A 27,597-nucleotide genomic window follows, 5' to 3' on the forward strand; every position below is an offset into this window, starting at 1 on the left:
AACTAATTTGGTCCATTCTGGACAAAACCCATGTTTTAGATTTTCCAAATTCTTCTCCATTTGCCCAAAATGTTCAATACAAAATTGTCACTTCTTATTCCAACGAATTTCTGAGTTGGAACATTTAATGATCAAATCTTCAATCTAGAAATTATATTGGAGGCTAAAAATGGTGAGTAATGTTACAACCAATTTATTAATAAACCATCATTGATAAAATCATGCATAATTATCAATTTATTAAAAATAAAGGAGAATAAATAATATTTTTTCATAAGAGCATAAATCATTATAAGATGGAATTATATGATAAACCATGATAAATGAAATGATAAAGAAGAGTAGAAATGGATGGAATAGGTGTTCAAAAGTGATAAAAATATTGAAATATTAATGGCCCAACATAGCATAGGTCTGGTCAAGCGACAAAGTGCTGCAAAGCACCCTTGGCTTGAGGACAGTGCTCTAAAGTGCACTGTCTCCCATTCAAGGCTACGTTGATCCTCCTTAGGACAAAAGTCCCTCCTTTGACTTGATTTTTTCCAAAATTTACTTCTATTTCTTCTTGCTGAATGATGAATGATGTTTGTCTCTCTAAAATCAATTTGTGTTTCCTCTCCCAGCCCTACTTTGGCCTTAATTGTTTAGTGTTTCTTAAATGATTTCTTTATTACTATCAATTCATTGTCAAAGTTAGCTTATAGTCGATTAATCATTGTTCAAAAGAAAGTTTCGTAAAAGTCTTCATTTCTTTCGAAACGGAATTGTCGTAAAGTATTCGTTCTTGCAAAAATATGGATTGATTATGTGTGCATTAGTTTTCTTTTGTTCATCACAACATTAAGGGAATTGAAAAGAAAAACTTGCATTGTGAATTGAAAGAGTTTGTGTGTGCTCATAGGAATAGTTTAGGGAAATTTCATTAGATGTGTTACTTGTTCTTTGATTACAAGAATCTAATTGCTTTATCCCTACTAGCTAAGGTTTTCATTATCAAAATTGAATTAAAAGAATGCTTATCATATTAGTTGCATTCGAGGAATTGAAAATACATCACTTTGTGAACCTTCAAAAGGAAAATTCTTAATCAAGATAAACTTAAAATTAACATCAATTAACATAATGGAGCACTTTCACCTAACACAAAACATTTAGAGGTTCTAGGCTAGAGACGTATTCCAACGTCATAAAACATAACAACTGTCACTAACTTGTCTGCGATACATTCCGAGTGTGATACGTCATTCCACGTATGTGAGTATATCATAGCTCATCCACGTACCTTCCCGTATATAGGGTGGTGTTATAGTACGTAAAGTATAAAGGAATGATCTCACTGTGCGGTTTCGCATTAGACAACGCTAATACAGATTGGGTCTCCATGTACTTTCGGATATGTATGGGAGGACAACACTAGGCTTCTATCCATCCTTAGGTAACTTAATCAGCCACCTTGTACATAGGGATACACCGAACATAGCATTTGGGGAGATTTCCTGCTCGTACTTCTCTGTTCGTCGGGAGGTATTTTGAGTTCACAGTTGCTTGGTAAACCTTTTTGCCTAGCTTACCCCTTTTTGTTTATTTCCTTTTTGTAATAAAATCAATTAGCAATTGTGGAGGAAAATCAACCCTTACCCCGTCATTCGCGAAGAACAACGAGTAAATTGCCTTTACCACCTAAAGCTACACCCATCCGGTCGAAGTGGTCTCATTTAACTAGATATAGTACCTCACAAACATCTAGTTATTCATCTGAATTACCAGAAACACCCATACCGGTAAGCACTGTGACCCCAGTTACTCCTACAATTACTATTAAATCTGTTACTGAAGTGCAATCTCCACAATTACCTGAGGAAACTAGAAATGAATCTAGTGAAACAGTAACCCAACTTGTTCAACAACAAGTTCATTCTCAACCGGAAATTGTTCAACAAGAAATTACTTCTGAACTTAAATTTTTTCAACCAGAATTTAATCCTGAACCTATCACTATTCAATCAGTAGTTACTTCTGAACCAGAATTTGTTTAAGAATCCCAACCTGAACTTGTTCTTTTACCAGAACATTTGGATCTTGAGGTTGAACAATTAGAAGTTGTTACCTTACTGAAAGAAGATCAACCGGTACATCCTCATACATTTGTAACTGTCGAGACTTCCTCTTTTACTCAGGAACAAATACCAAAAATCTATTATGGACCAAATGGTGAAATTCTTCCACCTGGTTTGATTTCGATAGAAGAGGAACCTGATGTAGAATCACCTAGAACTCCATTCCTTTTTGGAACTAGACTTTATCTGTATCCTCATACTCCTCATTTTACTGCTTCTTTTCATCTTGATTACTTTTAGATACCCATTGATTCGGTAGAAAATTTATTTGAACATTTGAATATGGCAAAGTCAACATCCCAGACTGTACCATCTGTTACGACTACGGAAAAATCTTTTGTCGCAACCTCATCGATGTTTACTACGACACTTGAGTCACATTTATATGGTGTTCCGTCCATCCCATTGGGTTACCAATATTTATTGGGAACCCACTCAGGTGTTGCTTCTAGCCCTCGGTCTTCACCAATGTCCTCTACTAGAATTTTATCCGGTTCTTCGTTAACGGATACTAAACAGCTGGACCCATCAAGTTGATATCAATCTAGTTCATTTGGTTACCATCTTATGTATCCGTTTTACACTGGACTACCCCAATACAGAGAACAATATGCACATTCTCCTTATCCTCCATTTCCTGGGGGAAACCATATGTTAGTATGTCATCGTCTTTAGGTCAGCCTAGAATGATTGTCTGTCAGTGTCAGCCAACAATGTCGTTCAACCTAGGCTTGTGTGTCCATCACAACCTATGCAATCTTTCTCATTTATACCTACAACACCTATTTTTACAGCTTTACCGCAGTGACAAGTTCATATTGTTGTATCTCAACCTGTTGAAGCTGGTCCTTTAACCTCAGAACCCCAAGTTTTAGGTATACAGATTCAGCCTTCTCAGGCGGTTTTACAACAACCACTTGTGTCTAGAGTCCAACAACTTTAGACTATTTTACTTTTACTAGAATGACACATACTTACAATGGTTTAGTGTATTCACAACCTGGTCAACCTTACATTGGTGGACAACAACCGTTAAATAAAAAATCGTTGTATCAACAACAACAATAGTTGCCTCAACATCCTTGGCAGCCCCAATATCAATAGCAACAATTCCAGCAATACCAACCTCAACCTGGACTTGGTCAACAAGCCTATGTTGGGTTTGGTTAGCAACAAATTTATCTAGGTCCTGGTTAGCAAGCCTATGCTGGGTTTGGACAACAGCAAATGAATCCCGGTGCTCAACAACAACCTTATGCCGGATTTTCTCAACAAACTTACCCTTATCAAGGTTACCAGTAGCAGATGCCTTATGCTAGTATGCAAAGGCCTATTGCCCAGACAATTCCATCTTACTCTGGATATGCTCAACCTGACCGCAATAGACAGTTTCCTTTCATTGCGACACTTGAATTACCAGATCTAAACTGGCTCGCCAATGACCCAATTCTTTATGCACCTTGGTGGCCGATGATTCCTCATAAATTATGTTCTGATATTCCAAAATTCAATGGAAACCTAGAGAAGAGTCGTCCAACCATGTCATGACTTTTCATATATGGTATTCATCAAACTCCTTGAATGATGATTCAGTTAGACTACATATTTTCCAGAGAACATTTACTGGTCTAGTTGCGAAGTGGTACATTGAGTTACCACCAGCTTCTTTTGATAACTTCACTACCTTAGCTACCACATTTTTAACCCACTTCCAGTTACCCATACAATATGACATTGGAACAGAACTATTAACCAATTTTAAACACACTATTGCTACTCATATCTTTAATCATATTCACGACTGGCGTCATCATTTTCGAATGGTTAAAACTTATGTTCCTGATCAAATTTTGGTTGAGTGGTTTAAAAAATCCTTATTGCCATCTATCACTGAGGATGTGGCGAAAGGTGGAGTTCTCATTGAAGAGCAAGTAATTGCTTGTGCCCAATATTTGGACTTGATTTATACACAGTTTGGCATGCTCTATGACAAGATCCTGAATGCACCCCAACCAGCTTTCACTATTCCTCCTCCACCGTAGAGTAAGGACTCTCATGTCGGTGACGGTGTGATTGGTTATTCGAGAACACAAACGGGAGGTAGACCATTTGGTCAAACACTTGCCATTTCCAATCAAACTACAAATACACCTGATAACACTCTTACTTCTGAAATTAATTTTGTGTCATCTGACAAGGGCAAGAATGAAAAGCAACCAGGAAGTAGGAAGAAGGGGAAAAATAAGAAAAAAAAAAAAATTCCCCTCAATATAAATCATCTGATTCCTCTCCTTCGACAAGGAAACCTCGTTACCCATGTTTGATTTGTAACGATGAGAATTTTACGTGAGATTGTCCTCACCGCTCCAAAGTATGAAAGCTTCTGAAGACTTTAAATACATCCATAGTATTGATTGATCCTTTTCCAAAACCAGAGACAAACATGGTTGCTACATACCATGCTTCCACTTCCCAAGTGCTTATGTTATCCACCTTTAAGCCTAAAATTGAAGTTTTGGTGTCAACACAAAAAAAATATTATGGAAATCAACCGTTGTCATCAAATAACTAGGTTGATCAACCTAACCCTTCGAATTCGACTTTGAATGATCCTATTCCACAACCTATTGCACCAGAGTTAACAATAAAACCACCTAAGGGAGTTGTACATAAATCAACAAACCCTCGAGCTCAAGCTACACAAAACTATAACACAGTAGAAGATTTGGCTCAGTCACCTTCTACTATGTCAACGCTCAAGGTGCTTCAAAATTGTCCCTCCCAAAAGCAGGATTTTTTGTTAGAAATTGGTGGAATTGATCCAACTGATTCCAATCTTGTGGTTTTCAACCATGCGGGTTATAAACCATAGTTACCAGTGCAATTGGCATTCCTGATTCAAGTAAATGCCTTGAATAAACTTGTTCACCGAACCATTATTAACGAGGGGGCATATACTTGTATTATGTCTATGAATTGCTGGAAAACACTTGGCTCACTGCCTTTGTCACATTCACCAACAACGTTAAAATATTTTGACGGTCGCACATATATGCCATGTGGAATATTGAGTAATCTGCAAATCGAACTAGGAGGCAAAACAGTTACTGTTCAAGTTGAGGTTGTTGACGGACCCCTTGACTACAACATTTTGCTAGGAAGAACGTGGCTTTATGCTATGGATGTCTTGGTTTCAACATACTTTCATACAATTTCATTCCCTCATCAAGGTGGAATCACAGTTATCGACCAACTCGCCTTCTTTGCCTCTAGTTCACAAGCTACTAGAAGCATTCCATTGGTACACAGACCCTCGCTATCTCTTCAAAACATTGGTGTAGGTCTCTTCAAGGATCCTTCCCTAATGGGTAATTTTTCTCTACCGTCACCATCAAACTTGTCGGAAGTGGTAAAAGTTGAGACTTGCAACATGATATCTTCCACTTCATCTGACTTAAGGAAGATTACCAATATTTCTAAAGTTGATAGTAATAATGAAATCATGCCGCTAAGCCCTCTTGAGCTTGCATAGCAATCAATCTTTTTGGCTTGTGTGGTGAACCCAAATCCATATTCACCAATTGTATGGGTAGATCATTCATTAGAATATGGAACTTCCTTCGATCCTTTTTCACGTATATTTCCTATTGATGAAGGAATCATCCAATCAATGACGATGGAAGAAGAACCATGGGAAGATTATCATCATCATTCCCATCTTCCAAATCACATAGAAGATTATTCAAATGAGCTTAACCACCCTTTAGTTGTTGATTTCCTTTCGAATTTTGTTTTCATAGATATAGGAGATTCCGAGCGAAACTTGTCAAATATCAGAGAAACTATTTCTATCAATATTTTGACCAAACCTAACATTGTAGAAAATAGTCATGTTGGCAAATCTTGTTCTCCATCAGAATTTGATAATTAACGTGCTCGCTTTCGTGAATTCTGAGATATATTTGCATGGTCATATGAGGATATGCCAGGAGTTGACTGTAGTATAGTTGAACATGAAATCAAAATGTATCCTGATGTCAAACCAGTGTGACAATGCCTCTGTCCTATTCATCCAAAGAAGGCTGCTGCTATTAAAATAGAAGTTGAAAAACTTTTGCATGATGGTTTCATTTACCCTATTCCTCTTACTGATTGGGTTTCTAATATTGTTCCTGTCATGAAGAAACAAGGGACAATATGAGTGTGCGTCGATTATAGGGATGTTAATCAGGCTTGTCCAAAGGACAATTATCCTACTCCCTTTATCGACCAGATTATTGATGAATGTGCTGAATGTGAAATATTCTCATTCATGGATGGTTTTTTTGGCTATAATCAGATCAATATCTGCCAAGAGGACCAGCCTAAAACTGCTTTTATTTTTCCATGGGGCACATTTGCTTACAGGAAACTCCCTTTTGGTTTGAAGAACGCAAGGGAAAAATTTCAGGGGGCAATGAACTATGCCTTCCATGACATTAAACATATTGTTCAACCATACCTTGACGATTTACCTGCTCATTCATGAAAGCAGATTGATCACTATATTTTTACGGTGGTGACACTAAAAATTATGACTCAATCCACAAAAATGTGTGTTTTGTGTTGGTTTTGATCATCTGCTTGGATTCGTAGTATCTAAAGAAGGAATTTGACTCGACCCACTTAACGTTCAGGCAATTCTTGACTTGCCTCCACCTTCAAATCTAGTTCATTTACAGAGACTCCAAGGGAAGGCTAACTTTCTGAGGAGGTTCATTCCCAATTATGCTAAAATGGCTAAAGGATTTACTCATTTATTGAAAAAGGGGATAGCCTTCCATTGGGATTAGGTTGTGCAAGCTTCCTTTGATGCTCTTGAAGATACCTTGATTAGATCCTCATTAATATATTCCCTGAATTATCAAAACGACTACTTCCTGTATATCACTGCTACATATACAACCATTGGAATGGTTTTAGTCCAAGAAGAATATGGGATTGAACATCTGATATATTATTTGAGCCGCAATCTCAATCTCAAGCTGTAAAGAGAATTCACCACTATATCCTGCTCCGAAAGACCACTGTCATTTCAGATTGCAACCTATGACATATATATTGTCACGTCAACTACTAGGTGTTAAATACTCATAATGGATAGCCATTTTGCAAGAATTTGATTTGGAATTCATCAAATCCAAATTAAAGAAATCTCTTGTTTTTGTTGAGCTTCTTTGTGACCTTCCCTCGAATACCATTGATTCAACTTTAGAACCATCAATTTTGGATGAGTCTTTGTTCCTGATTTCATCATTTAACCCGTGGTATGGAGATACTTTGATCTATTTCTAGACCCAAACTTTCCGATCTGATACCTCTTGCTCACAACAATGATGTATCCAGCACCAAGCCAAAGATTATCTAATCGTTGGCGACACTATTTACTGTCATGGTATTGATATGATTTTACGAAGTTGCCTCACTCATGAGGAAGCCAACAATGTTTTGAATGATTGTTGTTCAAGTGCTTGTGGTGGACACTTATTTGGTTATGCTACTGCCCAAAGAATTCTCCGTGCTCATTACTTCTGGCCTTCCATATTCAAAGATTGCATTATTATCATCAAAAGCTGTCATGCATGCCAGATTTATGACTGTAAAGCTAGATTACCACTTCCTCCATTGCATCCTATCGTCGTTGTTTGACCAGTTGCCAAATGGGGCATTGAATTCATGAAATATAACCCCACCTCGGATGGGGGCATGGGTATATTATAGTTGTCGTTGACTATTTCACAAAATGGTCCAAGCCGATGCCAACATTAAACAATAGTGGCGAGACAGCTGCACTTTTCTTTTTCAACCATGTGGTTACCCAATTTGGTGTACCACGGGCTATAGTTATAGATCATGGGTCACATTTTCACAATCACATGATGAGTGATTTAACTATCAAGTTAGGACTTTTGCAAGATAGTTCTACTCCTTATTATCCACAAGCGAATGGACAAGTTGAGGCCATTAAAAAAGTCCTGAAGCGAATTCTTCAAAGAATGATAGGGGTTCATAAACAAAACCAACATTTAATCTTGTACTTTGCCTTGTGGGCATATCGAACCTTGGTGAGGAATGCAACTGGATTCACACCCTTTCAATTGATGTATGGTATGGAGGCAATCTTGTCGATACAACGTGAAATTTCATATCTCAAACTCGCAATTGACCTGTTTCCTGACACTTTTGATGAACAAGCATGTTTCTTAGAACTCATCCATCTGGATGAAACCCATCGTGAAGCCGCATTGGCTAATGAAGCACATAAGAAATGAATCAAGGTGCAATATGACAAAAATTTCAAGCCTCACATTTTCTCGGAAGGAGACCTGGTCTTGCTTTATGATCAGGAAGCTGATAAACTTGGAGCAGGAAAATTTGAACCACTATGGATGGGTCCTTACATTTTCAAGTGTGCTTTGGAAAAAGGTGCCTATGAGTTGGTGGATTACGATGGAATTCCATTGTCGTGGCCCCGAAATGGGCTATAATGTTACTGAGAAATCTAGTGTCTATTCAGAGTTGGTAGTCCCACTAAAATGGGTAGCTATCATAGAAAAAAATAGATTAAAGTTATTTGTTTTTCCTTTACGAGCGAGAGATGGGAAAGAAGCAGAGAGTACCAACCTCAGTCTTCCGCTTGGCTCCTTGCTTGTTTCCTTTCCCCTTTGACAGAATCTCGCCACTGCTTCCTTACTTGTCTCGCTTCAAAGAGCACCTGTAGATTCACAGCAGCATAATACCATCAACAAATAGATATCTTTCACTATAAACAATATAGGATTAGATATATATTGACCATACAAATGCATATACCAACACAATATTCAGAGATACACAAGAATATGGAGGAAAACTCAAATAGCTTTATTAGTAAAAGTAGTAGAAAAGAGGATTACAACCACTTGGTCTGATCCAGTGCCATCCTCCCAGCTTGAAAGCCCTCTTCACCTCACACAAAGCAAGATCACCCAACAATGTATTCAAAGAGAAACCAGCAGCACCTCTTTGCAAATTACCAAATTCCAACCTGTGGATCTCTGGAATGAGGGATCCATTTATAGATATTTGCAGGGGGGTGAGTCAGCTTCTGGGATTTTGATTAGTGTCATCTCTCTGACAGTTCCTGGTTCTACATGGAGATTTTAGATATCTTACTCATCCCTGGGTGAACTCAGAGAGGCAAGTGTGAAATGAGCAGTTTCTAGAAGATTCTCTGGGTTTCCACCTAGCAAACGGCTTGTGCCATTTGTCTGCTCTTTCTCATCACACCCTATAGAAGGGCTTTCCATTATGCATTGCACTTTTTGCAAGTGGCAGGTGAGATGCATCGCACCTTTAGCACTGGGCAATCTGTATGGTCCTGCTTTGACCAGTTCTGAGTAGTTTTTCATGGAAAACTTTTGGGAGATGATGTAATCAACTGACCTTGCTCCTTTAAGGTATGAAACAATAGTTTTAGGGACTTAGAAGCCCTTGGTTTATGGACATATGTGATTGGGGTTTCAGTGCCCAAATATTTCTATAATAGTTTCCCCTAAAGCATGAGGTCATAAATCTTTTGATGTCGAGTGAAATTATTTATAATGAGGATCCAAGTTTTTTCGCACTAGAAGGTGACCTGTAATAAGATACAATACAATACATTATCTTCATAATATTTTCATGATCAAGCTGAGGCGGGCATTCTGATGCTCAGCTTTGATAAATTCATTTTCATGTACATAGGATAGACAATCGTCTGTGTGTAGACTGATGATTCTGGTAGAGCCATCATCCCTTAGTTTGGATGATTATCTTTGCAGCAATGATGTACATTTGATGTCTTTATTCTCCTGAATGTATCATTGTTGGGTCCCTATAATACTAGTGATTACCCCATTACTATTGTAGTTGTACCCCTTAGTAATATTGTTGTGCCCCTATTATCCCCATATTGTTATTACTGTGCCCCATAGAATCCCTCTATTGTTATTTTTGTGGCTTTATATTATTATTGTTAGGTCGGCTGGGTATATTGTGACTCCTTAGACTCCTATATATAGAAAGGAGGTTTTTCCATTTGAGTCATCCAAGAATCGTTCATTTATGTAATGTAAAGGAGGTTTCCCCCTTGAAGAGGCTGAATTCCAAGGTGTTGATCTATCTTTTCTATCTTTTTCTTGAGCTGGTTTCATAACATTTGGTATCAAAGCTTTGGATTCTAGGGTTTCGCTGCTCCAAACAGGTCATCGTGGCATTTTCGCTATAACTTTTTTTTGCGATGTTTCAGAAGTTGCAAAAGAAACCCATTTGAGAAGAAATCGCGCTAAACCTCGGGTCAAATTTTAGAGTTGTTTGCGTTATATTTGTGGAGATATGATCTGAGGAAGTTGGTCTTTTTGCAGACTCCTTAATTACATTCCAAATAGGTGACCTGGGGAAAAGCGTCATAACTTTCTCTCTGGGGATCAGATTGAAATTTCATAAGAAGGTATATAAAGAGGACGAACTGTAGTTTCTTGTATGCATTTTTCAGATCCAAGGTTGAAACAGTGACTCATGGCACGTCGTACAAATTCGCTCTACTGAACTAGTCTATAATCAAGTCGCTGTGGGAGATTTCGCATAACTCTTCCTTGGAGAATCCAATTTGGGTCAGACTTGTGGCATTGGAAAGAGGACACAGAGGGCTATTGCAGATCACAAACTTAGATATAGATGATTAAAAAGTACAGAGATACATCAGAGGCAATATCGAGCTCCTACAAAGTGAAAAACGGTGTGTAGATTTTCTTAAATTTTTGCTTAAGCTTGGTTTTAAAATTTATTTTGAAGGAATTAAAAGGGCATAGTAGAGAATTATTATCAGTAACTGATGCCCCGAGGAAAGAAAATGCAAACACCTAGTAAGGAACCTGAAAGCTCTAGCATGACTCATGAAGAAGAGGAAGAAATGCAACATGATATATACAAATTACAAGACCAAGTGCAACAACTGTCCCTTGCACAAAAAGGAAAATAATCTAAGATGGATGGTTTAAAGAAAGGCGTAGAAGCTAAGATGGATTATTTAAAGAAAGGTGTAGAAGCTAAGATGAATGATGTGGAAGCTAAGATGGATGATTTGAAGATAGATTTGAAGACAGACATGGAAGAATTGAAGATAAATATGAATAAGTTGCTACAAGAAAGGGTCACTAATGGTGAAAGGGTAGTAAAGGAAACTCATGATGAGAATAAAAGAAATGTTAATCATGATTCCATAGAATCTAAAGTTGGATGAAAGACCCACCATATTCCAAAAATCGATATGAGGAAGTTTGATGGCAAGGATCCCGCAACATGGATATTACAGATGAAGAAATTTTTCGATCTCAATAATGTGCAAAACACACAAAAGGCACGTATTGCAACTTTATATTTGGAACCAAATCAATTTTTATGGTATCAATGGCTTTGCTCTCGTAAACAATTTATCACTTGGGAAATTTTTACGGAAGAATTGATAGCACATTATGAGGATACAAAAAGCAACACTTTTTTTAGCCAATTGATAAGTCTCAAACAAAAGGGTTCAATAATGGAGCGCATTGAGGAGTTCAAAAAATTGAACATAAGGGTAAAAGATATTCCAGAGGAGCATAGGATTGATGTGTTCATAGGGTCTTTAAAGGATAATATCCAACATGATGTTCGCCTTTGGGAACCTGATTCATTAGAGAAGGCATTCAGGTTAGCAAGAAAAATGGAAATCAAAATTATGGCAACCAAGAAGCATACCACTCACAACTATAAAGACGGAAGTGTTGTTGCCGCTAGTCTTCCACAACCTATAAGGTTGACACCACAAAAATTGGAAGAAAAAAGAGCAAAAGGGCTTTGTTACAGTTGTGATAGCAAATACACCAAAGGTCATAAGTGTGCTGAGAAGAAATTATTCTACATAGATTGTGAAGAGGAAGAAGAAAAGGAGCAAGAAAGGTCAAAAGAAGAGGATATACTCCAGGAACAAAGCCTAGATAAAGAAGAAATGAATCCGACCATATATTGTAATGCATTGGTGGGAATTACCACTTCTTAAACCATCAAGATAGAAGGACAAATCAAGAAGAAAAAGGTAATAGTGTTGATTGATTCAGGAAGTACCCACAATTTTATTCATTGTAAGGTAGCAAGAGAATTGAATTGCTTCTTATATCCAGCACCAGAGTGTCAAGTGATGGTTGCAAATGGAGGAACAATAAATTTCTCGGGAAAGTGCCATAATATCAAGCTATCCATGGGAGAATATGTATTGACTAGCCCAATGCTTTCCATTCCAATGGGAGGTGTTGATGTTGTACTAGGAGTCCAATGGCTACAATCCTTGGGTACAGTAGCTTTTAATTTTCAAGAACTTTTCATGAAATTTTCTGTGGAAGCAAAGGAAGTTGAATTAAGGGGTATTGCAGGGAAACCAAGAAAGATAATCAGCTCTAACGGTATGACAAAGCTTCTAAAAAAGGAACAAAGAGGTGTAATTGCACAATTATGTTCGCTAGATGTGTCCACAGTGGAATCATCTATTTCTCCAGATCTCCAAAAAGTCTTGGACAATCATTCCAAGGCATTTGAGACTCCTAAAGGTCTCCCACCTATTCGTGATCATGATCATGCTATTCATCTGATTCCGGGAAGTGTTCCTCCAAACATCAGGCCGTACAGATATCCCTATGCCCAAAAGAGTGAAATTGAACGTATGGTTGCAGAAATGCTAGAGGCTGGTATAATTCAACCAAGTCAAAGTTCTTTCTCTGCTCCAGTCGTATTGGTGCACAAGAAGGATGGATCATGGTGTAGGTGTCCGGATTATAGGGAGCTCAACAAGCTCACTATTAATGATAAGTTTCTCGTTCCTGTCATTGATGAATTACTGGATGAATTGCATGGATCAATTTACTTCACCAAGTTGGATCTTCGTTCAGGATATCATCAAATCAAAATGAAGATTGAAGACATTCCAAAAACAACATTTAGAACTCATGAGGGTCATTATGAATTTTTGGTCATGCCTTTTGGCCTTGCCAATGCAACTTCAACATTTCAAGGTTTGATGAATTCAATTTTCAAACCATTCCTTAGAAAATTTGTGTTAGTATTTTTTGATGATATACTAATCTACAACAAGTCTTGGAAGGATCATGTTGAACATGTTGATAGGGTGCTACAACTATTGGAGGAGAAACAATTATATGCAAAAAGATCCAAATGTTTCTTTGGAGTACAAGAGGTGGAATATCTGGGTTATATTGTATCTCACGAAGGAGTTAAGGTAGACCCTAGCAAAATTAAAGCCATTAAGGAATGGAAAATTCCCACATCCATAAAGCATCTGCGAGGATTTCTCGGGTTGACAGGGTATTATCGCAAGTTTGTTAAGAATTATGGGAGAATAGCAGCACCTCTAACAACATTATTGAAGAAAGATGCATTTTCATGGACTTCGGAAGCAACAAAGGCATTCGAACATCTTAAAGAGGCAATGTGCCAAGCACCGGTCTTAGCTACATCGGACTTCACAAAAACCTTTATTGTGGAATGTGATGCTTTAGGAAATGGAATTGGTGCTATTTTAATGCAAGATGAAAGACCCATTGCTTTTGAAAGTCGTCCAATCAAGGGAAAGTTTTTACACAAAGCTATTTATGAGAAGGAAATGTTGGCAATACTCCATGCACTTAAGAAATGGCGACCCTACCTAATGGGAAGACACTTCAAGGTAAAAACGGATCATGATAGCCTTAAATACTTTTTAGAATAGAGATTATCCTCTGAAGAGCAACAAAAGTGGGTCACAAAGATGTTGGGTTATGACTTTGAAATCATCTACAAAAAAGGGAAGCAAAATGTGGTGGCAGATGCACTCTCAAGAAAGGATGAGGATGTGGAAGCATTGTTGTGCGCCATTTCTATTATCCAACCAGATTGGATAAACGAAGAAAGGGAGGAATGGAAAAATGATGAAGAAGTGTGGGCACTTATTTGAAAGTTGCAACAAGATTCCAGTATGTCTGATACATTTAGCTGGCAAAATGATTCGTTATGGTACAAAGATCGCTTATACCTCTGTAAGAATTCCCAGCTAAAACAAAATATTCTTATGGAATTGCACACTTCTCCATTAGGAGGGCACTCAGGATTTTTAAAAACTTACCATAGAGTTAAGAAGGAATTTTTTTGGGATGGCCTTAAATCAGATATTCAAAAGTTTGTGGCGGAATGTTTGGTTTTCCAACAAAATAAATTTGAAACAATTAAGACATCGGGTCTATTACAACCTTTATCCATTCCAAGCCAACGTTGGGAGGAGGTTTCAATGGATTTTATCACAGGTTTACCCAAGTCTGAGGGAAAGAGTGTCATCATGGTGGTAGTTGACAGACTTACCAAGTATGCACACTTTTGTGCATTATCACATCCATTTAAAGCCAGTACAGTTTCTACTGCATTTATGGAAACAATTCAAAAGCTACATGGAAACCCAAAGATTATTGTAAGTGACAGAGATCCCATTTTCACTAGAAATTTTTGGACAGAATTATTTTCTTGTCTTGGTACTCAGTTAGCTCATAGCTCATCTTATCATCCTCAATCTGATGGGAAAACTGAGATAGTAAACAAATGTTTGGAAGGATATCTTCGTTGCTTTGTATATGATAAACAAACATAATGGGTCAAATGGTTGCCTCTAGCTGAATGGTGGTATAACACTTCCTTCCATAGAGCAACAAAAATGACCCCATTTATGGCACTTTATGGGTATCAACCACCATCCATCACATCATATTTAAGAGAAAATTCTAAGGTTCAGGCAGTGGAACATCACATTGAACATCAACAACAAGTCCTCCAACTCTTAAAGGATAACCTCGTGTTGGCACAGAATAGAATGAAACAACAGGTAGATCAACATCGTAGCAAAAGAAGTTTTGATGTAGGTGATTGGGTATTCCTACGGCTACAACCATATAAGCAAATGTCCCTCAAGCAAGCTAAGAAGGATAATAAATTATCACCAAAGTATTATGGTCCATACAAGGTGTTGCAAAAGATTGGTACTATGGCATACAAATTGGAGCTTCCTGCAGCTTCTCGATTGCACCCAGTTTTCCATGTTTCATGTTTAAAGAAGGTTATAGGTAACAAGATCCCAGTTCAAACAATATTTCCAGAACTTGACGAGGAAGGAAAAATTATATTGGAACCAGAAGCAGTCACAGAAACAAGAACTCGACAGCTAAGAAATCGATCAATTTTGGAGTATCTTATCAAGTGGAAGAACTTATCCGCTGAAGATTCCACATGGGAGGATGAGAATTTTATACAGAAGCATCCAGAACTTCTCAAGCGTTGAGGACAACACTTTTTTGAAGGAGAGAGGCATGTTGGGTCCCTATAATACTAGTGATTACCCCATTACTATTGTAGTTGTACCCCTTATTAATATTGTTGTGCCCCTATTATCCCCATATTGTTATTATTGTGCCCCATAGAATCCCTCTATTGTTATTTTTGTGGCTTTATATTATTATTGTTAGGTCAGCTGGGTTATATTGTGACTCCTTAGACTCCTATATATAGAAAGGAGGTTTTTTCATTTGAATCATCCAAGAATTGTTCATTTATGTAATGTAAAGGAGGTTGCCCCCTCGAAGAGGCTAAATTCCAAGGCGTTGATCTATCTTTTCTATCTTTTTCTTGAGCTGGTTTCATAACAATCGCAGCCCGGATGGATGAAACTAGATCCAGGGTCTTCAAAACTCATTCAATCTTCACCCGAAGTACAATTCGATCCATGTGAATAGATGTTCTGATGTCGAACATGGAAAGACATTGCTTGATTACCAGCCAATAATGTAAGCTGTTAACAGGTGCGAGAGGAATCACCAATGATGATGATGACCCTCAAGGTACTGCAGCACAATTCACGTGGTGTGAATACATGAGTTGATGTCGAACACCACATAAAGTATTTCGTTCGAAGGCCATTAATGAAAAGCTATCACCGGAAGTGAGAAACTTGCCATTGAGGCATGCAAGTTTCAAAGTACTGAAAGGGTTGTTCCTAGGTCAGCTTCTTGGATAATGAGCTGATGTCAACAAGAAGTGACCCATCGTAAGAGGGCATTGATGGATCCCACATCTACGACATGGAACAGAGCAAATGATTTTGTAGAGGTGAAAACGCTCTGATGATACAAGGTTCAGGGTGGCGGTCATGAAAGAATGAAGCGTGAAGGTATTGTAGCAGATGAGACACAAGCTGGGTAGGTGAATTCTCTGAGCGACTTCTCTTGAACATATTGGTGACACTGAAATGGATTGGTAGTGTTAACCCCAAAAGTGGATTGTATGGTGGACCAATGGTGATATGACCGATGAACGGAATAACCCAACCCGACTCAATCATGGTGATGGAGTGAAAGTGTCATGTTAAAGAGCGACCTGCTACCAATAAAGTTTCTTCAAGTTTTCTTCCCAATTTTCCCCACTCATTTCTGACCAGTACCTATTTATTTTTTTCAAGATTGAGGAGGATAACGTATGCGTGTTCTATAATTTTCCCTTCGGGAAAACCTGTTGCTATGTTTTAATGAGCCTAGCAATAGTGAAACTCGCTCTTGTCTGAATGGACAAGTTTGTCGCTATTGTTTTAACGAGTTTAACGATAAGGATAACTCGGTCCTTTTCAATTTTAGAGAGTCTGAAAAGAGACGGAAAGAATACTCCAATATTCATTTTTCGTAATATAATCCCTTAAGTCCCAAAAAGTATAAAACAATGCGAAAGGGATGACTTTTCAATAGTTTTAATGAGCCGAACAAGACAAACACTCGATCTTTTTGTGTAATAATCCCCCGGGTTGAAAAAGATTAAAATATAAAGGAGGGATAGCACTTCCAATCACTTTAACGAGCTGGAGAGGCAAATTTCTCGGCAATATTTTCATGTTTTACGAGTCAGATGAAAAGAGCTTAAAGGAGACTCATTTTTTGAGGAACGAGTGATGTTTTCAGGTAGCAGCTGGTTCCAGGTAAGGTTTGGAACTTTCCAATCATGGCAGTGTAAAGAAGGTGGCTAATAGCATCACTCATCGCAGTTGTTCCTCAAAAGGGGTAAACAATCAAATGGAGGCGAATGATCAGCTAAAACAGAGTGGAGGTGATGGTAAGAACACAACCAAGGCTCAAAAGCTAATGATAATCGTTCACAATGGTTATTTACCAGAGGTGGGTTCATTTTTTAATGAGCTTAAACTCTGGTGGAACATACGCTCATTGCTAGGTTTAATTTTTAACGAGCTTGAACTTCATGTAAAACTGCTCGTGCCAGTCGTATAATAAGGATGTCTCATCGATAGGTTCATTTTTTAGGGAGCTTGCACCATTCGAAATTATGCTCCGACTCCTTTCATTATGTAAGCTAGGAACGACCAATCCTACGAGTTTAAAGGGTTAAGAACCTACAAACTAAGAAAATAAATGGTCACTTTTCACTTTCACGCAAAAAGGTTTGCATGCCCCAAGGTATAGTGAAGTAAAGTTTCCCAGGTTACCCCTCAATTTGTAGACAAAACACTTGCTCTATCAGGAAAGACCTACCTTCTCCAAGTTACCCTTCAATTTGCAGACAAAACATTTGTTCTATTAGGAAAGGCCTACCTTCTAACAGAGGTATCTTATTCCGGTCTAATCCCATTTTCCTAAACAGACTGGTGTGTCAGACTAGTCATATATCCTCTGCGGAAACCTACCTTATACCTAAAGTTTTCCTACCGAAGAAGACCAGGGTGCATGCCCCCTGGTTTTCAGTCTTGACCACCGAATCACTCGCGCTCATCAGGTGGACGGACTAGAGATTTATGGGACATTCCTTGCACAAAAAGAACTATTAAGGATGACACTCGACTATTAGCTATGTGTGAACCAGGGAATGAAAGCTGGTCTACGAGCTGGACCACTCTGCCTTCAAGTGGAAAACACATTCCTCGAAAGAGAGAGGAGACAATGGCTCCCATGCTATAAATGTAGTCACGCCCAAGGAGTAGATTGTAATCTAAAGGTCCTTGGACTACCACTACATTCAGATAAATTGTTTCCCTTCTCAAAGTTATAGGAAAACTTGGAAGGATCCCTAACGGTGGACTGGTTCCTTTATCGAAACTTGTCAGATTTCGCATCTCAGGAAAAAGCGATGGCAAAACAAGTGCTTTCCAAGCAGTTGAGGAAAGGATACTCACAGAAGCCCCTTCATCTATGATGGTAACAACCATGACCATTTTGTAAGTTTGCACTATGATTTGAAATGGTACATTAGATGGTAAACGAGGTCTGCCTAGTAGATTCCAATCGAAGGAAATGACTAGGTTGCTTGGAGGTGGGACCGAATAAACGGTCGGATACAACTCTGAAGAATTTCCTTCCTGCGGTAAAGGAATGGGTAGATTTCCCCCATGTTCATCAGAGTCTGTGTTTACAAAAAGAAGTTGAATGGTGTCGTTCTCATTCTCTTCAGTGACTGTATCATCTGAAGGTAAATCTTCTAAAGTCAAGATGGGGTCGACTACCGTCTCGACCTGTTGAGTTTGGTCCGATGTGGACTCAAAGGGTTTATCTTCAATGGTAGGTGTTTTGACCGACTCCGAAGGTGGGTCAGTCGGATTTTCAACTAGCAATGGATTCGACAAGAGTTTCTTGTACCCAGGAGGGAGTTGCTATGGTGATACAGGACGATTCTCCAAGACTCTTTTAGCTTCATCTAGGAAGGGCCAACAGTGGAGGGCATGATCGCTTTCACACAGTCTGCAGTGAAATTTAAATTTTCCTTTCTATCTGGTGACTTTGCTTTCACTAGTTGACGATGTACTTTCAACATGATCGTCAGAGGTTGATGACATCGGATTGTGCAAGCAGGGAGACTAGTCCCTTAGTATCCGTGGGATGCAAGGACAATCTCGGTGATAGTGGTCTCCTTTGCAGATGACACATGGAGATTTAGGTTTGGATGGTGCAGTGTGTGGATTTTCGCTAGACGATGCTCGGTTGCCCCTTTTTGCCATTAGCTCCTTCTTCTTCTTCTCCTTCCCCTTATTCTTCTTCTTAGTTACTTGGTTTTTAGTTTTACTATCTTCACCAAGTGAAGAGGAAGAAGGATAGGGAGAGACAAATGAAGTAGAAGGTCGGGGGGGACTTTGGAATCATGGTGCTTTGAATGACAGAGGTCGAGAAAAGCCATACCGACAGGTCAATTATCAATCCTGGAAGGGACAATGTGGCCATATGAGGTGCAACAACATCTCCCCAAGAGGAGAAAGGACTAGGACATCCCCCAAGGGGAAATCCTTGGTTGGTGGACTCCATTTTCTCAACCTAAGACCAACGAGGGAACAGTGATGTTATTCCGATTAAAATAAATTTTAGACTCTTTGACAGAACTTTCTTTTCCAATTTTTTAAGAGTCAAGAAAAAGCTAAAGATAACTCTAGTCGCCTTCGATTTTTAATGAGCCTGAAGTGACAAGTTCTCAGATGGACCTTTTCCTTTAAGGAGTATGAAAAGGAACAAAAGAGACTTCTCTGGAAATCTAGACAGAGGGATTACCAAACCAATTGCAAAAATGCAGAATACTTTTTACGGTACGGCAGTCAATCTTCTCGAATGATGTGTTCAGTGCATTGTGATCGATAGGGTGGCAGACACGACTTCCTAAGGATAAAGGATATAGCCTATTGTGGTCTCCCAATATATACTCGATGGTACGTCGGAGCACAAGTCCGTACTGGAACTTGTTGCCTCAAAGAGGATGAATCACCCAACCTGTGATGAAAGCGATAGTTACCAGGTTTTACGACATCGAAATACGTCTCTAGCCTAGACTTCTAGATGTTGTGCGTTACGTTCCAAAGCGTTTTTATGTTCATTGAATTTATTTTCTAGTTGATCTTTCTTAAGAATTTTTCCTTTAAGGTTCACCACGTGATGTAGATGTACAATTCCTAAAATGCAATCTAAGATGATAAACAATCGTTTAATTTTCTTTTTGCAATGAAAATCCTAGCTACTAAGGAAAGAGAAATGAAATCCTTTCAATATAGAGCAGAGAGCACACACAAGATGCACTATCCTAAATCACAATCAACAAGCAGTCTAAATGCAAATGCACATGCATGTATTTGTTTTCCGCTTTCTTAATGTGTGAATGACAAAAAGAATGCTAAATACAAATCTGAATTACTTCTTCTGTCAAAGCGACAATACTAACGATTTTATTTTCAAAAAATGAAAAGGAGACAAGACGACACTTTTATGATTTTGAATTGAAAACCGTTTTTGACACTTGAAATGCTACTAATTCAGATCAAATACAAGAGTAACAGTATAATCGACTATCAAGAACAACAGGATTCTTTTCTTTGACTGAAAACGACACTTTCAACACTTTCGAATCAAAAGACGACAGTTCGATTAAGCTACTATTTTGTAAATGAGAACTGTAAATGACACACAATACATAAAAACATTCACAATTCTTTGTACAATGGATATTGGATGATGCAAAGAAAGGGGGTTTCTACAATGGTCTACTGATCATAGACAACAAAACTCCTGAATAAAATTGAAGACAGTGAAGAAAAACCAAAATCTGGAGGCAGATCTAGTCGTGTCTGATCATCGCACCTGTAACACAGGGAAACAGGGATGCATCCCACCTACTGCACACAGGAGGTGCGATGCATCCAGATTGCCAAGAAGACAACATGCGATGGTCTAGGGATGAGACTTTAACTTAGTTTTTGGTCAGAGTTTGCAATTTAGTTCAGGGATTTAGGTTGAGCAAATGATAGTCACTAACTACAAAGTATAGGGGTTGATCTAATGAGGTTACTCAAGCTACCTCTGTGGCACTTAGGATGTTTGCAAGTCAATTGTTCAGTTCATAAACAAACCCAGAGATTGACTGAAGCAGCGTTGATCTACTGTGCACTTGCATAGCAAATGCAGTTCAAAGACTAGCTAGCTTAACTTCAGGCTCCGTCTGTGGTTTATGAATTAAACAAAAAGAGACAAGCAATCAAACTAATCGTTCCCCAGCGGAGTCGCCATTTTTTTACCAGGAATTCTAGTGTCTATTCAGGGTTGCTAGTCCCACTAAGACGGGTAGCTATCTTAGAACCAAACAGATTAAAGTTATTTTTTTTTCCTTTACGAGAGAGAGATGGGAAAGAAGCAGAGAGTACCAACCTCAGTCTTCCACTTGGCTCCTTGCTTGTTTCCTTTCCCCTTTGATAGAATCTCACCACTGCTTCCTTACTTGTCTCACTTCAAAGAGCACCTGTAGATTCACAGTAGCATAATACCATCAAAGCATAGAGATCTTTCACTATAAACAATATAGGATCAGATATATATTGACCATACAAATGCATATACCAACAGAATATTCAAAGATACACAATAATATGGAGGAAAACTCAAATAGCTTTATTAGTAAAAGTAGTGGAAGAGAGGATTACAACCACTTGGTCTGACCCAGCACCATCCTCCTAGCTTGAAAGCCCTCTTCACCTCACACAAAGCAAGATCACCCAACAATGTCTTCAAAGAGAAACCAGTAGCACCTCTTTGCAAATTACCAAATTCCAACCTGTGGATCTCTGGAATGAGGGATCCATTTATAGATATTTGCAGGGGGGTGAGTCAACTTCTGGGATTTTTATTAGTGTCATCTCTCTGATAGTTCCTGGTTCCACATGGAGATTTTAGATCTCTTACTCATCCCTGGGCGAACTTAGAGAGGCAAGTGTGAAATGATCAGTTTCTAGAAGATTCTCTGGTTTCCACCTAGAAAATTGCTTGTTCCATTTGTCTGCTCTCGCTCATCATACCCTATAGAAGGGCTTTCCAATATGCATCGCACTTTTTGCATGTGGCAAGTGAGATGCATCACACCTTTAGCACTAGGCAGTTTGTATGGTCCTGCTTTAACTAGTTCTGAGTAGTTTTTCATGGAAAACTTTTGGGAGATGATGTAATAAGATGACCTTGCTCCTTTAGGGTATGAAACAACACTTTTAGGGGCTTAGAAGCCCTTGGTTTATGGACATATGTGATTGGGGTTGCAGTGCCCAAATATGTCTATAACATATACCTCAAATGTTACTATGCTTAATCGAATGTAGTAAAATCACTGTATATATGCTTTAATTGCATGTGTGTGTATCAGTGTGTCTTTTAGAGTATTTATGTGGTTTTGTAATCCACTTTGCATTTGTTGCAGATGTCGGAATCTTTGGAACCATTTGTTTGTTATTCCGATGGTGCTAGTCACAGTACTCAGAACCTATCTTCCGCAACATGGGCCATTTTCGCTCCAAGTGGTGAGTTATTGAGTTTTCAATGGATTTGTATCATTCATTCGATGAACAATATCACTGAGTATAGCGCATTGATAAAAATTCTCTCTAATTCCATTTCACTTGGCATTCATTGAATCATCGTTAGGCTAGACTCATAATTCGTTGTACTACAACTAACAAACATTTATACCATTTAAAACCCAACAATTCTTCATATGTTCCTTAGAGTTCATATTTTGGAAAGACATTTTGAGTATATTCAATATTTCCATAAACTTTAACACATTAACTGATTCATTAGCGAACTATGTGTTAAACAGACATTTGCAACACATGTAAAAGTAAATTTTCAATTTGCATCATTAGTTTAATACGATTGCACATAACCATATATATAAAAACTCTGAAAGTAAATAGATAGATCTTTTAAATTTTTTTACAAAATTTGTGTCCAATACACGTTTGGTCATCTGACCTAAAAACTCAAAATGCATGCAAAAAAAACCTAAGTAGACCTAGTGATGCTCATGATAATAGGTGACAGCTTGAGATATCATGCGCAAGAGCCGCATCCAACAGCTAGGAACACCAATAGTATGGCGCTGCAGCCTCATAGGTAACTCCTCGATCCAGACATCTAGAATACCAATGGTTAATTCCTCTACATGATCCCGCAACTCTGCTAGTGTCTCTGCCAAATCCAAATCCTGGAGAACTGCTCTCCCAACATTTCTTCGCACTGTTCCACCTGCCTCCTGTTGGTGTCTCATAAGTCAAATAGTACTAACATCTACATGCTTGAGAATGATTTTAGTTTAGTCTTGGAAACATAAAAACACAAAAAACATGTAGAAACTTAAAAATCAAAAAACATTTTGGTCAAACAACAATTTACCTATAGCACCCCATTGAGCGCCCACTGGTAGACTCAACTCTGGATCTCCACAAAAATCCATCCATGCGTATGGATGCTCCTCGATAACAATGTTTTTTCAATCAAGCCAACTAAAGAATGCAGTAGAAAATGTAATCGATGACTAACCAACATGTATAGCCATCAATTTGACCTACCTCTGCATTCATGGATCTCTAGGACCTGCTAGACCCAGTGTTACATGCTGGGGTTGCCTCAATAAAATTCTCTCTAATGTAAAAGAAATTAAGAGTGATCCATAGCTAAAATTCTTGGTCTTACCGCTCCTTACCTTTGTCAGCTTCTCTTTCAGTGAAGTAAGTATTGCCTCACACTAGTTGAATAAAGTTGGCTCAAGGCACTCAAGGGCATACTGCATGTATGATCTGTTCGCCAGATGAAGTGTCACACTGCCTGCCAACTTTGCAATGGTGAAAAGGATTGTTCTCAAGGGAAAATCATGAATATCTTTGATGATTATCTTTTCGTCCTTTCTAGGCTATGTACCTAGTCGACATAATTTTCAAACATAGTCCCTCACTGATTCCCCTCCACGGGAGGAACTTGAAAGAGATATGGGGGCACCATGTCTCGAAAACCCTGTAAGAAGGTAAATATCATCGACAATAATAAGGACCACTTTGTCCCTTATGTGAAAAGCTTGATTTGTTGGATCCTGTGCATGAACTAGGAACTACAATAGTTCTTATTGTTTCCTCATTTTTGACAACCTGAAGTATTTGAGCAACCCACAGTTTTTAAGGGCCTTAACTATACCCAAATTATTTAGGGAAACCATCTCTTATTCTTCATGCTCTCTTTCTCACCAAGTAATAGACATTTTGATCCAGTGAAAGCCTGAAATCAAACCATAAGCTTAGTTAGGATACTTTTCATGCAAAAAACTAGAGAAATTTTGGGCCAAATTGGTGAAACAAGTTTGTGAAACTCACCCAGCGTAGCCCAAGAAAGGAGACAATGCGCTACAATGTAGCAAACCTTCTGTGTGAGTGTTCCCCAGCGTAGTTTTCGACATGGAAGCCTACTCTAATCCCAGGGCAGATATTCAAACCCCAAGGGCCCTAAAAACCCTAAAAACTTGCATGAAATTGTAAAAGAATGACATGAAAAAAAGAGGATGGGTAGATTTCCTACCTGGTCTCGACGGCATGAGAAATGATCCACATAATCTCTCGCAATCAGCTGCTAATCGAGGTAAAAAATAGGGTCAACGCACAAACTGAATGGTAAATGGTGAAAATAACATAGTAAATTCTTGTTTTTATGTTTATTTCATGAGCATTAAATGAGTAAACTTTAGTATTTACCTATTTTTACCAATGAAACACATATGTTTGATCCGTTTAGTGTTGCTTTGAATCAATTTACAGCTGACTTACAGAATTTGATGTGCACGATCGTTAATTGTACTTTGACCACAGAGCATATTTTTATCTCTTTTTCGAGATCTGTTAAACATCAAAAAAGGAACCCCCATGGAGTCCTATTTAAGCTCTTTCAGACTCTCTAAATATGAAAATATTTTCAATCACTTGTCCTTTTCAGCTCGTTAATGAATTGGAAATGAAATCTACTTAGCATAAGTTTAACCCTTTTGAGGACTGAGATAGATTATTTACAAAAAAGGAACACATTGATCGAACATGGCCAATAGGTTCTCTCTTGTATTATTTTATGCTTTTTCAAAATTGAGAGACAAATTTACGAAAAAGGATTTGTGGAGTTTTCTTTTAGTCCCTTTTCAAACTCTCTAAACATGAAAAGGACCGAGTTCATTGTCATTAGACTCGTTAAAACATCAAATAGCGACAAACTTGTCCATCATGACAAGATCGAGTTTCACCTTCGCTAGACTCGTTAAAACATCACATAGTGATGGATTCACCCAAACGGTGGAATTATACAACAAGCATATGTTATCCTCCTCGAGATTGATAAAAATAAAGAGGTATTTGTCAGCAATGACTTGGAAAATGGGAAAAGGGGTAAACCACTTTATGGCAGGGGGTTGCCCTTGAACATGACACTTTCAGTTCATCACAGTGACTATTTGGGTTGGGTAATCTACTTGATGTTCATCATACCTTGGTCTATCATACCATCCATTACTTTTTTTTTTGGATAATGCTACCAATCCATTCATTGTTGCCGACATGTTCAAGATAAGTCACTTAGTTTAAATTCGTTCTTTGCAATACTCATAAGCCTTCATTTTCATGACTGCCATTCCTAAACCTTGTATCGTTAGTCAGTTTCTGTCTCCAAATACCATTACATTCATTTCGTGCCATTGATGTGGGATACATCAAGGCCTCCCACGACAAATCACTTCTTGTCAACATCATCACATTATCCAAGAAGTTGACATAGAAACAACCATCCAGTACCTTGAGGCTTGCATACATCAATGGTAGGTTTCTCACTTCTGACGATAGGTTGACATTATTGGCCTTCAACCGAAAGACTTTGTATGGTGTTCGACATCAAAACATCCATTCACACCATGCAGCATGTACTGTAGTACCTTGAGGATCATTATCATTATTGGTGATTTCTCTCGCATTTGTTAATGGCTTACATCATTAGGTGGTAATCAAACGGTGTCTTCCCATGTTCGATTTTAGATCACATATTCACATGGTTAGACTTGTACTTGAGCAAATGATTGAACAAGATAGAAGACCCCAAATCTAGTTTCATCTATCCGGGCTATGATTTCAGGAAATGTACCAAATCATCCGTACAATGGCTTTACATTGATGGTCATACTATCATGGGTCTATATCTGTAGACAACTATCTATGTACTTGTAATGAAAGTTTATATGTTGAGCATGGGTATGCCTTCCCTCAAAAATTCATGAGAAAAAATCAAAATATCATGATATTATGTATTGTAATCGATGCAGGTCACAGTCCACTTCGGAACCTCCTCATCACATCATAAAGAATATCACTCAACATTAATATTTTTGATTTCATGACTTAGGGGGTAGCTGTTATAGATCCATTTGGGAACATCACTCCCATAATCTAGATTAGTATTATTGGGGCTCATCAACCCTAATTCAGTTGCTACATGTCATAGACAAGTCAACACTTTGAATGCCTCCTTCCCTGAGAGTTTCTTGGCCTAAATCCCTCCAGAAATGTCTCCTTTAGGGACCAATGCATCCATGGACAGGGGTAAGTGCGCTTCAGTGAAGGGTTCTGGGAATATTCTTATCTTCTGGAGCCATCTAGAAGATTCCCACACTTATCATCTCCTATGAGCTCGAAATTGGATAGGGAATGAGTTACGTAACCTCCTATCCTCTCATCCCTTCCTCCATGGAAACTAACTTTAAGTTTGGAAGGCCATTCAGTACCCTCATTCATGACCAAACCACCATCATTTGCCTATAAATTGAGCACTCATCTAACTGATCATGGGTTGGACATTAAGAATTTGTAAGGAGATATTGTTGGTGTGAGGTTTGAGATTTAAAAAAGTATTGTTATGCTGCCGAAGTGATGCGCTTTTGATGTGATGTTGATTGGAACCCAAGCTAGAAGAGTGACAATGGATCGGACTTCATGGTTGTAATTCTTCCTTCTATTTAATAAAGTTGTTTACACCTATTCCCATATTCTTGTCTTTATGTGTGATAATTATATGTGTAAATGCTTCCGATTCCATTCTCTTATAGTAGATATATCTCTTTCTTTGATTGTTTTTTGTCCCTTGTTTATGATTGCAGGTACTTGTCGAGCGAGTTAAGTTTGAGAAGGAGCGACGAGAGCCAAACAAAGGAGACAAAGGGAAAGCGAAGATAAAAATTAGGTCCCTTGACTTATTTATCTTCTATAGAAAAATGTTAAGCACTTTAAATCTATTGTTCTAGTTGTAGCTACCCACCTAGGGAAATTGTGTTTATTCGTAGATGCAAAATTCCACATAACAAACATATTTAATTGATGCATAGAGTTTGTTAACATATGTAGGGTATTTTAAAACTCACCATGAAACATTTTGGAATGATATCATATCAATTGACCTCCTTACATCAAAATTTCTCCCATTGCATACCCAATTTGCATATATTTCCACTTCAAAAGACTTTTACAACCTAGGAAATGCAACAAATGGTGCTT

The sequence above is a fragment of the Pinus tabuliformis genome, chromosome 2_2, assembly GCF_031772625.1.
Source record: "Pinus tabuliformis cultivar Carrire ecotype Pingquan chromosome 2_2, CPIR1, whole genome shotgun sequence".
Classification (NCBI taxonomy): domain Eukaryota; kingdom Viridiplantae; phylum Streptophyta; class Pinopsida; order Pinales; family Pinaceae; genus Pinus; species Pinus tabuliformis.